The following is a 16,808-nucleotide window of genomic DNA, read 5'->3' as shown; positions in this document are numbered from 1 at the left end:
AAAAGAATGACTCAGGTTTGGGAATCTCCCTAACATCCTCAGCCATAAAGACCGAAGCAAAGAATTTGTTTAGTTTCTCCACAATTACCGTATCGTCTTTTGAGTGCTCTTTTAGCATTTCCATCGTCCAGGAGCCCCACTGGCTGTTTAGTCGGCTTCCTGCTTCCGATGTACTTAAATATTTTGCTATTACTTCTTTAGTTTTGGCTAGTAGTTTTTCACACTCCCTTTTGGCTTTTCTTATTGTATTTTTACACTTGAGTTTATGCTCCTTTCTATTTTCCTCACTAGGGTTTAACATCCACTTTTTAAACAATGCCTTTTTATCTCTCACTGCTTCTTTTACTTGGGTATTAAGCCATGGTGGCACTTTTTTGGTTCTTTTACTGTGTTTTTTTAATTTGGGGTATATATTTAAGATGGTGTCTATTATAGTGTCTTTGAAAAGTTTCCATGCAGCTTACAGGAATTTTACTTTTGTCACTGTACCTTTTAATTTCTGTTTAACTAACCTCCTCATTTTTGCATAGTTCCCCTTTCTGAAATTAAATGCCACAGTGTTGGGCTGCTGAGGTGTTTTTCCCACCACAGGGATGTTAAATTTTATTACATTATGGTCAGTATTTCCAAGCGGTCCAGTTATATTTACCTCTTGGACCAGATCCTGTGCTCCACTTAGGACTAAATCAAGAATTGCCTCTCCCCTTGTGGGTTCCAGAACCAGTGGGCAGCTATCAACTAGTTTCCTCCTGACCTCATCAGGTGGCTGGTTCCCAGAAGCATGAGAATGTATAGCCCTTCCCAAACTCTGATTTTTAATATTCAGTATCATTCCTCCAGTTATTCTCAATGTCTGAATGTCCAGCTCCTTTGAAATCTTCTACTCTTTTGGTTTCAGTATCCTGGGGTATGTCTACATTTGCAGCCTATTTCAGGATAAGGCTGCAAATGTAGGCATTAGGAATTGCAAACCAAGCCTGGGATTTAAATATCCCACGCTTGATTTGCATCTTCCCAGCCGGGCACCATTTTTGAAATTTACAAGCCCAGAATAACTGCCCGTGTCTACACGCGGCAGTGAAATGGGCGTTCGAAATAAACCCCTATTTTGAACTACCTGTTAAACCTCATTGCAGGCGGAATAACAGATAGTTCGAAATAAGGCTTTATTTCGAATGCCCGTTTCACTGCCACGTGTAGACACGGGCAGTTATTCCGGGCTTGTAAATTTCAAAAATGGCGCCTGGCCGGGAAGATGCAAATCAAGCATGGGATATTTAAATCCCGGGCTTGATTTGCAATTCCGAATGCCTGCATTTGCAGCCCTATTCCGAAATAGGCTGCAAGTGTAGACATACCCTTGCTGATTGATATTAGGCCATTTAAAGGCAATGTCTACACTAGGAAACTATTTTGAAATTACTAAGTTCGATTTACCTCCCGATTTAACAGATTCAAAATAGCATATCCTTCCTATGGGGATGCATGGAAACTAGTCTGAAGCAGGCTCTGTTAACATGGACATGCGTCCTCGGATTTAGAGGTGCAGGAAGCACTGGGGAGTAATTAATTCGAATTACTCTGGGGAATAGTTATTTCAAAATAGCGGCACTGAGGCATCCACACTACCATTATTTTGAAATAACTATTTCAGAATTAGATTTATTCCTCCAGGAAAACAGGAGTACAGATTTCAAATTAAGCAGTCCGTTATTTTGAAATAACAGACTTGCTAGTGTGAATGCTCCGTTCATAAATTTGACCTAAGGGGAGGGTTATTTTGAAATAAAGCCCTAGTGTAGACCTGGGCTTTGATGAAAGGAGGGGCAAGCGGAGGATTATAGTATATGCCATCTCCCCTCCCCCCGTCTCCCCTACCAAGGACCTACTTGCAATCTCTCACACATCCAACATTGGAAAGATCAGACTCAAGCTAGCACTGCGGCTTTGGCAGTGCAGGGGTTAAACAGTAGCCCCACACTGCAAGGAGTGCCTCTTGTATGACTCTCTCTCTCTCTCTGGCACCCTTCCCAACTCCCTCCAGTATGTTTCATGTCATAAATATGGATTTTCTGAAAGGGAAAGAATAGACTTGCCAAATTCATTCCATGCAGTTATTTTGTCGGGCACAGCACACCCTGTATTTGTGGGCCCGTGTAGAAATGAATACTAGAGACATTCTGTTTCCTCTGCTCGAGGAAAGCTCGGGACAGCTTGGCAGGTCAAGAGTGAGGGGCTGGCTTGGACGTTGCAGGACTAGAATAGTAAAAGCGCTGCAGATCTGGGCTAGGATATCCTGTCCAGCATTTGGCCGGTCTGGGCACGCTCCCAACCCTGCAGTAATTATCCTACTTGTCCGGAAAACTATGCTCACCCGCACAGGTAAAAATACAGAGTCATTTGTGCGAAAGTCACAGAACATTGCTGAAGTGTCACGGACTCCGCCGGCCAGCCACGTAGCAAAGACCTGGCTCCTTTCCAGAGGCCGATTCCTGGGCAGGACACACAGTCCTGCTCAGCTCGCCCGCCCGCCCCATTGTCACGAGCAAGCAGGGGACTGAATGGACATGCCTGACAGCAAGATGAGGCTTGTTCATTTCAGTCCCCGGCCAGCTCACAAGCAGGACACAGCATGGAGATGATGCCACGTGTGTGCTTCCTCCTGGACATGGGCGCTGGTGCAGGTCTAATGAGAGACACCACGTCAGCAGATTTGATGTGTTTTCTTTGACACGGGGCCGAGGCCTGCACCTGCCCTAGAGAGCATCACTGGGGGTACATCTACACATCAGGGCAAAAGTCGGATTTAGATACGCAACTTCAGCTACGTTAATTGCATCGCTGAAGTTGAAGTAGCTTAATTCGTTTTTTTGGTTTTTCCTACACAGCAGGAAGTCGAAGGAAGAACACGCTTCCTTCGACTTCCCTTATGCCTCGTGAAATGGGGGTTATGGGAGGTGGAGTAAGAAGTCAAAATTTCAAAATAATGACTTGCTGGGTAGACGTGTTCTTTGTGATTTTGGAATAACATGAGTTATTCCGAAATAATGATGCTGCGTAGATGTACCCTTGGACCACAGAGCGCGAGAGTTCGCTTTAAAAAACAAGGAGAGACCGCGAAGTGGCCTGCAGCATCTTAACTGTAAGAGGAGTTGTGGTTTAGCAAATTTCTCTTGCCATGGGTTGGGAGACCAAGCACCTGATCCCAGTGTTGCTGGAGATGTAGATGGGGGAAGCGGGGGATTTATGCAGATGCTGCTGGTTACTAGCACAGCCACGCATGTGGCTCTCATGTTCGGTGGGTGCCCACGTTTGTGTGCACATGGTTTGGCGCAGCTCCCACCCATGCTCCAATGACATGAACGTGCCACTTGGTTTAACAATAACATGGGCCTGGCACATAGGTAGGCCTGCCAACAGTGGGGAGCAAAAGGGGCAATTGCCTGAGGCCCAGGGCTTCCAGCTGCCACAACAGCAGCAGCCACAGCTCCAGGCCCTTTAGATCAGGAATGGGGAACCTAAGGCCCAAGGGCACAATACGGCCCCTGGCTTGCCTGGATCTGGCCCCTGAGGCTCAGGGCTGCCCCCCAGAATCGGGGAGGCCACGCTGGCGCACCAGCTCCCCCACCAACCCCCCATGGAGGTAGAGCACTCAAAATCTGCTAGCCTGGTCCCTTCTAGGCTCTGGTGTGTGAGGGGAATGTGGGGAGGGCCTGTCTCCTTTTCACACAGGGCCCACGTCAGTGAGGTGTTTTTTGTGGGTGTTTTTTTCCCCTTCTTACTTGTATGTGGCCCCCAACTGATTTTTCTGTTGATCACCATCCCTGACCCTAAAAAGATTCCCCACCCCAGCCGGCTGCAGCCCTGCAGAGAGAGTCCCGAACAGCATGGAAAAACTGCCTAAGGTAAGTGCGGTGCAGTCTGGGCAGCGCTGAGGCTGCCTGGGGAAAGCTAGGCCCAGCCCCACCCCATCTGCGTGAGGTGCTGTCCCTTCTAGGTGCACATAGACACCCTGCCCCTTGTTTAAGGGCTCAGGGGGTCTGTCGGCCCCACAGCACCTACGTTGAGATTTCACTCTCTGGCCTTACTCCATATCCCATTCAAGGTGAATGTCTAGTGGGCAGGGGGGCTAGCTGGGGACTTGGCAGATGAGTTCAGTTTCTGGGTGTGCCAGAGTGCCTTTAGAAAAGCCAGGCTCTCTGTGCCTCAGTTGCCCGTCTGTTCAATGAGGATACAGCAGTGCCTTATCCACACAGAAGCCCTGGGAGGGGACAACATGAAAGATCCTCAGGGGTTCAGACCCTACTCTAGTGGAAGCCATATAGGTACCCACAGAGGAAGCACTATCTAGACAGGAAAAACTTGAATTATATCCCGGAGAACCACCGGTGCTGGAGAGGAGAGGGCAGAAGGTTGCTGGGATGCACCAGGTGCCGTGGGTGGCAGGTCTCAGGGCAGAGGAAGGCAGTGACTTTCCAAACTGCCAGGGATGGCCCCACCCACACTCCATCTTTAGCCCCTCCCCTCCGCTTCAGCATGTCTCCCTCCACTTGGGGGCGGCCCAGGCTTCAGCTGTGCAGAGGCTGCAGCCACCCACCCTCCCATGCTCTGGGGCCAGGGAGGCTGGGGCCATGTGCTGCCCACTCTGGGGAGGGTGCAGGTGGGGGCCTGCCACTAGGGTGTGGGGTGTGGTCCCGCAGGGGGGCCTTGGGTAACAAGGCTGGGCATTAATTTTTGAAGGAGGCCACTCCAACAATGTGGCAAGTGGTCAAGGGACACTTTTCTGTGTTCCTGGTTGGTGTACACGGTCTGGGACGGAGGTTGGGTGCACAAGGGAGGTTGGGGTAGGGGACCAGGGTGCTGGAGGAGGTCTGGGAGGGAGCTGTGACCCGGGGCAGGAGGGAGTGAGGTTCTGGGTGCAGGCGCTGGCCAGGAGGCACTTACCCTAGGCAGCTCCTCACCAGGAAGTCAGTGGGACCCTTGGGCAGGCTCCCTGGTTGCTGCAGCCCCACAAAGCTCTCAACGTACCCAGTTGCTGGGACCACACTGTGTGTGTCTCTGCACAGTGTGTTCCGTGGGAGGAGGGGAGATCCGTGAGCTACCTGCTCCTGCAAGCATAGCCCAGGCAGCTTCCATTGGCTAGTTTCTGGCCAATGGGAACTGCAAGAGTTGTGTTGGGGCTGGGGGCAGTGTGCGGAGACCTCCATCCCGCCATGGCCCACGCCATGCCGAGATCTACATGCTGGCCCCAGCAACTGGACATTTTGAACAGCGAGTGGAGCAGCAGCCAGGGAGCCTGCCCCAGGGTCGTGCTGGGCTGTGGGACATTGGTGCCCCACAGGATCATAGTGAGCTGGATCCAAATACTCAGTGAGCCTCCTACCCCTGAGACAGGGCAAGTGGGAAGCCACTGCAGCAGGGAGAAACCAACAGAGAAGGGGGAAGTGTTGCCGGTAAGGTCAATTTGCTAGCCTGCTAGATCATAAAAGACATTTTCTTTCTTGGGTGGATTAATACTCGATACCCTACGATTACTCATTCCTACTTTCAGGGGCTGTGTTTTACGAGTTCCTGCGGATGTCATTCACAATAGCTATTTATGGTACTTGGAGGTAACGCAAGGAACCTATGGACTAATTGTATATTTAATATCATTGTAATTGTAATTGATGGGGGCTAATTGTATGATGGGGACTAATTCGGCTATGACAAATCAGGAAAGAGATCTTGGAGTTATCATGGATAGTTCTCTGAAAACTTCCACACGATGTGCAGCGGCAGTCAAAAAGGCAAATAGGATGCTAGGAATTATTAGGAAAGGGATAGAAAATAAGACCCAGAATATCTTACTGCCCCTGTATAAAAGTATGGTACGCCCACATCTTGAATACTGTGTACAGATGTGGTCTCCTCACCTCAAAAAAGATATTTTGGCCTTGGAAAGGGTTCAGAAGAGGGCAACTAAAACGATTAGGGGTTTGGAATGGGTCCCATATGAAGAGAGGTTAAAACGATTGGGACTTTTCAGTTTAGAAAAGAGGGGACTGAGGGGGGATATGATAGAGGTCTATAAAATCATGAGTGGTGTGGAGAGGGCCGATAAAGAAAAGTTATTTATTAGTTCCCATAATAGAAGAATTAGAGGACACCAAATGAAGTTAATGGGTAGCAGGTTTAAAACTAATAAAAGAAAGTTCTTCTTCACACAGCGTGTAGTCAACCTGTGGAACTCCTTGCCAGAGTAGGCTGTGAAGTCTAGGACTATAATAGAGTTTAAAAAGAAGCTAGATAATTTCATGGAGGTTAGGTCCATAAAAGGCTACAAGCCAGGGGATAGAAATGGTGTCCCTGGCCTCTGTTTGTCAGAGGCTGGAGAAGGATGGCAGGAGACAAATCGCTTGAACATTGTCTTCGGTCTACCCCCTCTGGGGCACCTGGTGCTGGCCACTGTCGGCAGACAGGCTACTGGGCTAGATGGACCTTTGGTCTGACCCAGTACAGCCGTTCTTATGTTATGTTCTTATGACCTGTCTCCTGTGGGATCAGCTAAAGCAAGTTAGTATGGGTATGTACCACCTTTGGCCTACATACATGTCCTACAGGTTGCCCCTCTTGGCTTGGGGAATTGAATGGGGAACCAAACAAAGAATTGAATCTGTTTCTCTCATGTCTGGAATAGGCCAGAAACCACAGAACATGGAAGTGGCAAGTAAGGCTAATGGAAACTGTTCTAGGAAGGAGATAATTAATATTAATATGCAGGAATGTGGGTCATAATGTGTTAACCCACCCACAACTATTTCCAGTCAAATTTATATCTTCAAATCAGTGGCACAGCCATGGACACCTGCATAGCCCTACAGCATGCCAACAGGACTGACCTCAAACAACGTTTCCTTATCTCTTGCCCTCTAGCAGCTTTACTCTACTACGTTACATTGACGACATATGGAGCCACGGGAAGGAGACTCTTGAAGAATTCCACAAGGATTTCAACAACTTCCACCCCACTATCAACCTTAGCCTGGACCAGTCCATACAAGAGAGTCACTTCCTTGACACTACAGAACAATCAAACGACATCCATATTTCCACCAGAAACCTACCGACTGTTACTCTTACCTACGTACATCTAGCTTCCATCCTGGACACATGACCCAATCCATTGTTTACAGCCAGGCCTCAGATACAACCAGATTTGCTCCAATCCCACAGACAGAGACAAACTCCTGCAGGATCTCTGTCAGGTATTCTTAAATCTTAAATACCCACCCGAGGAAGTGAAAAAACAGGTTGACAGAGCCAGACAAGTACGTAGACATCGACTTCTTCATGATAGGCCCAACAACCAAAATAACAGAACACCATTAGTCATCAACTTAAACCTCTCCACTGCATCATTAACAATCTACCCTGGAAAATGATCCCTCATTCCTACAAGCCTTAGGGGACAGGCCAATCCTCACCTACAGACAACTCCCTATCCTGAAACAAATTCTTTCCAGCAACCACGCAGCACATCTCCATTATACTCACTGTGGAACCCACCCCTGCAATCGACCCCGGTACCAACTTCGTCCACACATCTAGACAATCAATTCACAGAACCTAACCACATAAGCCACCACATCAAAGGCTCATACAACTGCACATCCACTAATGTGATCTATGCCATTGAGTGCCAGCAATGTCTCTCTGCCATGTGTATTGGACAGTCTCTGAGACAAAGGATTAATGGACACAAACCAGATATTCAAAATGGTAACTCACAGAAACCGTTAGAGAACATTTTAACTTGCCGGGGCACTCACTGATGGATCTAAAGGTGGCTATTCTCTTGCAAAACAATTTCAGGAATCAACTAAGGAGAGAATCTGTGGAACTGGCCGTCATATGCAAATTTGATACTATCTCGCACGGCATGAACAAAGACATGAACTGGATGGGCCATTATATTCAACACCCAAATGACATCAAAGGCTAAGTATCAGGCACTTACAGCCTATTTTATTAAGTTCATTTAGCATAGACACTTTAATTGACAGCGTTTTTTCTCCCCTTTCTTTCGCCTCCCTCTCTTACTGCTTTATATTTCAAACTCTGGGCCCCTTGCTCCATATTTATCCTCTGAAGAAGTGGATTGTGCCCACGAAAGCTCATGATACTATATATATTTTTTGTTCGTTTCTAAAGTGCTCCGAGACCATTTTTTTAAAGTTTTTTTTAATTACAGACCAACACAACTCCCCCTCTGAGACCTATAGAGTAAGGATGCCTGAACATTTATGAGGGTGAGGAAATAAGATTTGGGCATGGTAAATGGGAAATAAGATTTGGGCATTGATTTTGTCAAGTCTTGGCTTGACAAAGCCCTGGCTGGATTGATTTAATTGGGATTGGTCCTGCCTTGGGCAGGGGGCTGGACTTGATGGCCTTCTAAGGTCTCTTCCAGAGCTATGGTTCTATGATTCTACGGTAGGTTGGGCCTAGATTGAGCAGTGCCAGGACCCTAAAAACAACCACACAAGGGGTTCCAGGAGCTTCTACCTCTAGATTCTAACACGCTATTAGCTCAGCTTCTGCAATATAGTTAAGATGCTCAGTACTCAAACCAGTTCGGACCATCGAATTTATCGGGCATTCCAGGGCAAGGCTGGTCCTCTGTCTCCTACTACACCAGGTCTTTGGAGAAGGGTTTGAATGTGTTAGGCTAAATAGTTCTTTATAGTAGAAATGTTACACCAGGAGATACTAGCCTCACTTGCCCATCGCTGTTGTGAGTGGGCCACAAGAACGGCCCTCGTTCATCTCAGGTGGCTGCAAGGTTGTCGTAACCACGATGATCTCCCGGGATAGGATAGTTTTGCTCATTGCTCTTGCGTCCCTAGAATGTGTGTGTGTGGGAGGGAGTGGGGACGACTGAACCGTAGCAGTGCTGTGATTGGCTGCAGAGGCAGTGCGCAGGTCTCACAGTCAACATTATGTGCAATTGGCACACACGTCCCTTCACACGCCTTTCACTTTAGCAATACTGGTAGGAAAAATAAAATGCTGTGCAGGCCCCACATAGAACCCTGATGGGCTACAGTTGGCTCACAGGCCACCGGCCGCCCATCACTGACTTATAGAATTGTTCTATTGCTTCATAACTCTGTACCATAGCATTGTTATGCTTTCAGCTATTGTAAGAAAGGCCTGGTCAATTAGTTTTGTCCTCAGTTTAAGCATCCATCCAAGGGTCTTCTCCCACAGTAGACCTCTGTGTTCTCTCATTCTGTAGCCTGAATTGGGACAGGAATCTAAATATCCTTGGGTTAGATGTAGCCCCAATAACTAGCCTATACATTCAGGTCAACACATGGGAGCAGAGCAGCCCAGAGAGGCTAAGGAAGACTGGCACTGGGTGGAGGAGGGCGTTGAGTGGTGGAGATGGGACACGGCACCCTCTTTGTTTTGACTATGAGGAATTTCCTCCCAGCAGCAGTAAGGCAGAGCGAGAGCTGGGCCTTTGCACCTCCAAAGTAGCCTGGCACCACTTCTTTGGAACTAAGCAGCCTCCGAAGGGTTGTGGGAGTGGGTGGCATGTCCCCCATTTCTCCCCTCAAGCTGGTGGGACGTTGCTCCACCATTTGACTTCTACAACTGGCAGCCGAAGAGAAGGAAGCGATTCACCGGGGCAACCTCTGCACGTTTGCTCCCTCAGCCCATCTGAGTTTAACAATTATGCATGATCAACCAACTCTCCCCCGCCCCCTCATCTTGTTTTACACAGTGCTTGCTGGGGCAAGACATTCCCATTATCTTTAATGGAAATTTTGCTCAAGTAAAGACTTGAGTGTTTGAGCTTTTGACTGGAGAGTACAGGTTCGGGGAGCGTCTCTCCTATTCTCCTGTCCAAATGCAGACAAGGTGCATACACAAGTGCATGCTCAGAGTCTGTCTCCAGCCATGGTCTCTTTGTGGGCAGTGGTGGCTCTTTTGCTCATTTGTATGGTGCCAAGCACAATGGAGTCTTGGTCCGCGACCGCATCTCCTTTGTGCTCCTGCGAGCCAATGAGAGAACGGCATATGGCTGCCGAATGCTGTGGCCCGGTTAATGGGAGGGATTCCCTTTTGGAGTAGGATGGCCTAGATGGGGCTGGCGCTTGGAAAGGTGACACACACCCAGCCGGGCCGACAGCCTCGACAGGTCCCTAGACAAGACGGGGGTTCTGTTTCATACCCTCAGAAGGGGTGGGGTGGGGTGGGGGCGGGGCCCCTCCCTCACCAAAGGCTCACCAAGATCCCTCACCAAAGGCTAGGCAGCCCTCAGCACCGCCCAGGAATTGCTGCACCTCCTCCAGGCAGCCCTCAGTGCTGCCCAGAGCGCACCACACTCCAGCAGCGATGTGAAGGGTCCAGGGCTCCAGCCGCTGCCACCACTGCTGCAGTAGCAGCAGTAACAACCAGGAGCTCCAGACCCTTTTGTATTGCCGGACCCTGGAGCACTTACTCCTGCCATCCCACCCCCACACCTTAGGCACGCCTGGAGCCATCTATTCCATCTGGTGCTTCCATTAAGGCCACGTCTACACTAAAGGGAAAGGTTGAATAAAGATACGCAACTCCAGCTATGTTAATTATGAGCTGTAGTCGATGCACATTGTTTCAGGTTTCACCGCCATTCCCATGATGGGAGACCGACAAGAGCAAATCCTCCCATCAGCTTCCCTTACTCCTTGTAGAAGTAGGAGTACCAGCCGATGACGGGGGCATCCTCTGAGTTTGATTTAGTGGGTCTTAACTAGACCTGCTAAATCAAACTCTGGAAGATTGAACATGGCAGCATCCATCTTCCATTTAGTGAAGACATGGCCTAAGGGTTACATAGTTACAATTGAGCTATCAGCCTTAGCTTCATCCCTCCCTCTCTGTTTTAAAATTATAACCTTCCTCCCCTCGTTATCAAAACGTCTTTCCTATTCGTTAATTGTTTGCAAAGCCAACACATAAGGAAGATTGCTATAGTGTTTCTAGAGGATACTGGCTGTTTAGCTGATCAGTGTCCTACACTGAAACTTCAAGAACTCAAGGAAATACATTGTCAATGAGTTTCTTTTCCCAGTCTATGCTATTTAGTGTCAGACTAAGGACAACAAATGCACAGGGCTTACATTATAGCTACTGCCCTCACTGCCCAGGGCAAAGTCCCAGGCAAATTCTTTTCAAATGTTAATTACAGTAGAACATGGCAGAGTCTTATTGACTCCATCAAGCCTGACAGACAACCTCTCATTTTACCCCAATCCACTTACAGGGGGGGAGGGGAAGCTGGAACATAGCTTCAGGCTCAAATATTTGTTAGTCGAAAAACCTGTAAGCTTCAACCATAACCTTGCAATTTCCCTTGTATGTATTTATACTGATAACAGGTTGTGGACAGCAATTACTGGGCTTGTAAATACAAGCCAACATCAGCTCCCAGGGCCAAAGGGCAGAATGAACGACAGTCGGGGCTGCACAAGAAAACTGGTAGCTTAGTGTTACAGAAGTATAAACAAAATTTTTTCTTGCACATTCTTAAACTGAGACGGGCGGGGGGGAGGGAGGAGAAATAGAAGCTGCCTGAAAATCAGGCAGAACAGCCTTGTAAGAATATGATCCGGCATCAATACATCCTCAGTTTGCTCCTAGGAAATCTACTGGACCCAGGCTCACTCCTAGCAGATGACAGCCAGAATTGTCATTCCATTTGTTCCTATTTATTCTTTCCAAACACCCCACATTCCAAACTTGCCTACTTACCCACACAAGAGGGATGCATGTCCAGTCAGAATGCTGTACAGCATGTCCATGGGATGGCCAGATTCATCCACATCCTCTTCCTGGAAGCATGACATGCGTACGCTCTTGAAATACCGAACCATTAGGTGCATCATGGTAGACATCAACATCACAACGGTTTGATGCAAAATGGGATCCATGCTCATGCCGCTATGGTATCAGTATGCATGACGGGGACCAAAAAAGGCACAAAAAAAGACTGTTTCCTGTTGTTCTCAAGCAAGGGGGAGGAAAGAGACAAGCGTATTACAGGACACTAACAACACAAACCCATAACCACCCATTGCACTGTTTTGGTCCCAGCGTGCATCGACAGCATAACCGAGAATGCAAAGCAGGGCAGGCACCATGGGATAGCGACCCACAATATATCGCTCTCAAAGTCAACAGCAGTCTCCCTACTGGGGATGTTCTACTTTGAACTACCTTGAATTCTTCTCTACAGTGGGGACATGGAACTTCGACTTTGCACAATCGGGTGACCAAAAATTCACCTTAATAGATTCAACCTTACCTCATAGTGTAGACGAGGACTGAGATTCCTATTTGTGGTATGTATATGGCTGTTTACACCTTCCAAACAGGCACAGACTCACCATTGCAAGGTGCACTTCGTGCAGCTGCTGCGTGGCACACAAACTAAGAGAAATTAAAGGCTATCACAGGTCAAATACAATCTGTTGATTTTCATTCTGAATACCAGGGGTGGGGTGGGCAAGGGAAATACATGAAAACAATCAGATGAAAACTTTACAATGCTACCACTTCATGCCCTTTTAGAATGGGTGCCTCCAAGTAGAATTGTCAATGAAGAGAAGATAGGACAATTAACGATACATTAGAAATAAGAGACTTCATCTCGCTTCATCAAAACAAACTTAGGTGGTGGGGGGGGGGGAAGGCACCAACAAAGTATTTTTACCTGTCTGTGGGGTTGTTAGCCCCTTGTTTAGTTATTTTAGCAGCAAGTTGTTTAGTATTTGTCTGGATGGAGCACTTAGAAACCTGTCATACACAAGGCGCTATGCGACCCAGGGCTGGTCTTTACTAGGAGTTTCCAAAATATTCCACTTCATAGACCAGATGAGGGATACAGGGCTGCGTTCACATGTACCCGAGATGAACAGCATGCCACAGTACATGGGGGGTTAGAGTTCCCTTCCCTCCCATGCAAGGAAGGCAGCTACAGAGCAGGCATGCAGCAGATGCCGTACTCCCAGCATGCAATGCAGCTGGGCTCTATTCCAGCTTTGCAAGTGCAAATCCAGAACACCAGCTGTGCTTCTTCAGTTGCACAGGTCCATTTGGCCATGACTTCAGTAAAAGGTGCCCTAGGGACTGGCATATTTACTACAGATCTTCCTTGTGCCAATCATTTTGGCTACATCTACATTGGCCCCTTCTCCGGAAGAGGCATGTTAATTTCCAACTTCAGAATAGGGAAATCCGCGCGGGATTTAAATAAACATGGCCGCCGCTTTTTTCCCGGCTTGGGGAAAAGCCGGAAAAAAGCGTCTAGACTGGCGCGATCCTCTGGAATAAAGCCCTTTTCCGGAGGATCTCTTATTCCTACTTCAAAGTCTTCAAAGCCCCAGAGGGAGGGATCACAACAGGTAATACGCATATGATCCCTCCCCTGTCACCCACTTCTGGAGAAACAGAGGCTAGAGATACCATTCCTACCCATCCTGGCTAATAGACATCGATGGACCTAACCAGAATGAATCTATCTAGATCTTTTTTTAACCCTGTTAAAGTTCTAGCCTTCAACGCATCCTCTAGCAAGGAGTTCCACAGGTTGACTCTGCGCTGAGTGAAGAAAAACTTCCTTTTGTTTGTTTTAAGCTTGCTGCCTACTAATTTCATTTGGTGACCCCTAGTTCTTATATTGTGGGAATAAGTAAATAACTTTCCTAATTGACAATGGATACCTAAAGGAGCCAGAATGATTGCCTTTTTTTTCATTATTCTTCTAGTGCACTACAGAGTGTCGTATGGCGAGTCCCACTCTAACCTCTGATGGAACATGGAGGAGACATGTAGAAAATGAGCAATCTAGCAAAAGATGCTGGAATGGTCCGGGCAACATGGTCCGGGCAGTACTGTGGGCCGGCTCTGCCACTTCTGGGAGCGTGGAGCCATAGTCATGACTCCCTTGCCCGGGGGCCGTGGAAGTCTGTTGGCTCACCTGTATTTTCCCTGACAGCACAGACTAAAGAATACCAACACCGGGTTGAACCTCTCCAGACCGGCCCCCTCAGGACCTGACCCGATGTAAGCAGGGGAATGGTCCTGCTATTGTGGGGAACTTCCCTGGCTTCTATACCACCCGGTGAAATGGACCAGCGAAAGGATCTGAGTCCCCGCTCTCACTTCTTTTATACAAAGGCCTCCCTGAGCCTGAAGGCTCCCCTTCCACTCTTCTGAGTAGCAGAGTCCTTGAAATCCCAACTAGGCTGGGCCCAGGTTTTCTGGGGTTTAATCCCCGACCTTGTAGTTACTTAGGGCTGGGGCTAAGGTGTCCCCACTCCGGGGTGCCCTCTTCACACTGGATGCTTTCTTGACCCACTGATCATTACATACAGCTCAAAGCGAATACAATGTATTAAACAGCAACTGATTAAAAGGAAAAGCATAAGGAAAAAATGAGAAAGGCTAAAAGAGAACACACAGCCCCGCTCCGTAGTACGGGGACATCACAAACAGCAGTTTGCAGAGTTTAAGGACAGTTCACAATCTGTTCCTTATAGGTCCCAGGACTCTTTCTCGGGCCCTGGCTGTGCTGCACGGGGGGCTGCAAGTTGGACACACTTGTTCTGGCAGTGACCACATGACTTCAGGCTCTAGGTGGCAGGACCCCTCTCCCAGTTGGAGTTACAATCCCTCTCCAAGTCTGGCCTGCAGGGCCTCTTGGCTGGTGGCATCTCCCTAGACAGAGTCTCTTTTTCCCCCTTTGCTGGTCCCAGCTGCTCATCACACCCAGCTCCAGAGTATGCTGCTTTGCCAGCCTCCAGTTCTTTGCATTGCTTCTCTAAGCTCTTTGGCTCTGGTCACTGCAGGTCTGCTTCTTAGCACAGGGTCTGCACTCTGCAAACTGTGTGGGCCTCTGGCTCGGTCACTACAGGTCTGCTCCTCAGCACAGCTTGCTCTCCTTAGTGCTCTCTCACTTTGACTCAGACACCCAGAAAATCCCAGCTCACACAGAGGATGGGACCTGGCCTCCTAATTCCCTCATTGGTCTGTCCAACCTGTCAATCAGACTGACCTGGAATGTTGGCCTCTTCCCATTGTCCCTGAGAACTGTCAGTCTCAGGGCTCTGATTTCTCATAGACCCTTCCCCTTTTGGTACTGGGAGCTGGCCAACCAAAAATTCCCACTGAGTTTTAGAAAGGGGCTAACAATCCTCTTACACAGAGAATTTGCCAGACCACAGGAAGTCAATATTGTCTAGCAGCATTGCCAACACTTCCACTGCTTACTGGGCTCTTAGAAGACATTTAGGGGTAAATTAGAGCTGTAAACAAGCTTTATGGGACCACAGGAAACTTGGCCGCATGTATGATAAGCGCACATCCAGCTAACTAAAATCATGCCGGACCATGGATGTTGCCAGACTAGAGAGGTTCAACCTGTATTAGCACCTACTTTCAGATGCTTGGCCAAAACAAACTTCAGAACATTCCAGGTGCCCCGTCAGTAGCAGAAACCACACCTGTAGTGCCTCAAGTGTTTTGTTCTTTGAATCCAGCCACCGAAAATTGAAACCCAGTTCTGAGCCAGTAGTTGGTGGCTTGCTTAGAGCCGTACTCTAAATTCCCAAGTCTTCACAAGCTTATTCTTCAGGCCTAACATTTCATAAGGGGTTGTACACTTTAGGGAAGTGCCATTTCATTTCTCTTTTCCTTTTCAAGGCTGTTTCTCCCCTCAGTTCCTTCCATTCGCAGTTAGGCCAGCGCTCGGAGGGGATCAGGCCGGCAAGGAAATTGGTTCAAACAAAGTGTACAGTCATGGCTCTGAAGTGTAATTCTGAGACAGCGCAAAGATTTTTTGCTTCCCAAGGAGGGAGACAGTCTGGAAACTGTCTGAGGTAATAACATGGTTGGAGGAGTAAAATTAAACGTTCTGAGAAGACTGATTGAGGAAACACTATCTGGCTGAGTTCGGCCAGGATTTTCTTCTGTTATTCCAATGTCAACATAATGTTTAGCGGGGGCATAAAGAAGCTGTTCCTAATTCAAGAGAACTTGATTTTAATGAGTTGTCAGCTTTTCATGGTGATCCAGAGGCAAGACCAGGCTGTTCTTAATGCTTCCCTGGTGTCCGAGGAGAGGCAGGCATGGCCTTAGGGGAAGGCAAGCAAGGCGGTTGCCTTGGGCCCTGCGTCTTCAGGGCCCCACGCTGCCTGGCACCCATCCACTTGCTTGCTGCCCTGGCTGGGAACCACTCACCTTGGGCCCTGCAAACTCTCTGCCCAGGCCTGAAGAGAGGTTTTCCCCTCCCCAGGAACAATGCTAACTCCCACAGTTCAGAGTCTAGTAGAAGGGTGGGCAAGTCATTTTTACAGGGGGACAGCTTCATGACTTTTGGTACATGGTCCCAGGCTGGCTCCACCCCCAGAAGGGGCGGGGCCTGAAGCAGAAGGGGTGGAGCTGGGGACTAGCCTCCCCTCAGAGTTGTCTTTGAGGTAAAAACACAGCAAAGGGCTCGCAGAGCCTGGCCAAGCTGCTACCACGTTGCCTGGCAGCCACCGAGCGTGGTGGTGGCTATTTAAAGAGCTCACAGCTCTGGCCTCTGCTGGGGTAGCACTGAAGCTGAGAGCCCTTGAAATAACAGCAGCAACCCCGGGCAGCTCCCAGGCAACGTGGTAGCAGCAGGGCCAGGAGATGTGAGCCATTTAAAAGGTTCACAGCTCTCGCCCCTGCCAGGGTAGCACCATGACCAGGAGCGAGGGTCCTGCTGCCTCAGCCACTGCCTGGAAATTCGA

The sequence above is a fragment of the Pelodiscus sinensis genome, chromosome 14, assembly GCF_052426305.1.
Source record: "Pelodiscus sinensis isolate ZL-2025 chromosome 14, ASM5242630v1, whole genome shotgun sequence".
In the NCBI taxonomy this organism is placed as follows: Eukaryota; Metazoa; Chordata; order Testudines; family Trionychidae; genus Pelodiscus; species Pelodiscus sinensis.
This window is presented reverse-complemented; position numbering follows the sequence as displayed.